Here is a 2,286-nt window from a genome sequence, read left to right as displayed (position 1 = left end):
TCTTTGGCCCATTTTTAAAATTTAATCATGTTTTTTTGTCCCACTGATTTTTTTCTATTGATTTTTAAAGACTTTTTATCTCATTGATTTCTGCTCTATTTTTATTTCTTTTCTTCTACTTTAGATTCCATTTGCTCTTTCTGTTCAAGCTTCCCAAGGTGACCGCCCAGGTGATCGACTTTGGAGCTCTCTTATTTTCTCGAATATGCATCTGCTCCTGTGGGTTTTCTAAGATGGGTTTCCCATGTGTCGCACATGTGGCAGGTTATATTTTTATTAGTTCAGCATGTTTGGGGAGTTATTTTCAGATGTCTTCTAGGAACTATTCTAGAAATGCGACGGCAAAGGTCTTGTCTGATGAAAGTGTGTTCTCGATGCTTTCTGTTGGCTCAGAATTTTCAAAACACTGTCCTGGTGAATGATTTCAAGGAGCTCAGAAGATCAGACGTTCTGCTATTGTTGGATAAGGTGGACACAAATGTTGACTCTCTCCGGTTGATGCTATCCGGTGCGGTTATGGCTCAACTATTAACGTGATTCTGCACGAACTCAAAGACTGAGAATCCAGATCCCTAGAAGCCAGATAAATGCCAGGTGGGCATGACTGTTTGTCTGTAATTCCAGCCTCAGACCCCTGGAGGAATCCCTGGCTAGCAGGGATAACTATCTCAGCAAGCTCTGGGTTTGACTGAGAGACCCTGCCTCAAGAAGAATGAGGAGGAGAGGAAAGAAAAGGGACTTCCCAACATCAAAGTCAGGCTTCCACATGCATGTTCATGGGGCACCTAAGCACACGTGTGTCTATACACACACAATTACGGCATGTACACATATACACATAACACAAGACGAAAAGACATATACAGAGTAGGTGAAACATATTTAACAATATGCCAACATTAACAAGAGAGAGATGGAGCTGCAGTAACTTTAGACAGCACAAGCTTCAAATCAAGAAATGTCATCAGGGATAGAAAGCATCATTACATAGTAATAATGGACTCGATTCTCCAGCAAACTGTAACAGTCATTGACACATGTGCCAAGCGGTGAAATGCCAAAATAATGGGACAAAATTGATGGAACTATGAGAAGATGTCTTTGGCATCTCTTCCCCCAAAGTAGATCGATCAAGCAGGTTAAAAAAATAAATAAAAAGCAAAAAGAGGCCAGGTAGTGGTGGCTTATGACTTTAATTTTAGCACTTGGAAAGCAGAGGCAGGCAAATCTCTGTGAGTTTGAGGCCAGGATGGTTCTACAGAGCGAGTTCCAGGACAGGCTCCAAAGATGCACAGAGAAACCCTCTCTTGACATAAACAAACCAACAAGCAAAACAAACAAACCAGAGGACATTGAGAAGGAGACAACCAGAAAACGACATGGTGTTTCCAGCGCTGGAATCTTGATTCCCAGTGTCAGACTGACTTGTTCTCTTTCCAGTCTCAGAAACCCAGACAGAAGAGTTCCTCCCCTGCTAATAAACAGTCTCCTCCAACCTTGGCCATCACAGAGAGCTCATCATTCTCCTTGAGATTCAAAATCCAAGGCCTTGTGATGGTGGTGTACGCTGAGACAGAAGTCTCCCTGTAAGGAGTGTTCGTGTGAACTCCAGGGCCCAGTGAAGAGCACATTTACACAGACTGACTGCTATTAGTATAGAATGTCTCCCATAATGTAGGGCATTGTGCCTTTTCTGAAAAAAAGGGGGAGGGGGAAGGAAAATGTGTGCTAACAAAGGACCTTACAACAGAGGAAAAAAATGAATGCTAACATTTCTGCTTGACTGATAATCTCTGATGTCACCCTTGGGAATCCCTAGCTTTCAGAATGATGTATGCGTCCATGTTTGGGTTTCACTCCCATAACGGGTTATCTGGCAAACAGAGCGATGGGCAATGGAAAGAACATGGATGCCAAAAGCAGAATGAAGAGAGGGTGTCATGTTGTCAGGGGAGGGCAATTTTTTCTGATTGTGGCGGTGAAGTTTTTACTCCAGCTAAGAAAGAACAAGGAGAGGCAGGAATTGAATTCTGATGGATAGATGGAAGAGAACTGTTCAAGGCATAGATGTATCACGTAGATGCACACAGGGACTTTAGCCACGTGGTACTCAAGAATGTACGAGAATCAGATAAGGAATATGGCAGCCTCTTGTGTTCTTCTCAAATAGAAGTCCCCAATGCCTCCCGCCTGCTATAAAACAGACTCTGACTTCTTGGCAAGACAGCATCTCAGAAGTTTTCCAATAATGTCACTACAGTGTTCCTGTAATTCAAAAGAAATTTA

Source organism: Microtus oregoni, unplaced genomic scaffold, assembly GCF_018167655.1.
Source record: "Microtus oregoni isolate MIOR12 unplaced genomic scaffold, Mior012 000024F_ref0000369, whole genome shotgun sequence".
In the NCBI taxonomy this organism is placed as follows: domain Eukaryota; kingdom Metazoa; phylum Chordata; class Mammalia; order Rodentia; family Cricetidae; genus Microtus; species Microtus oregoni.
This window is presented reverse-complemented; position numbering follows the sequence as displayed.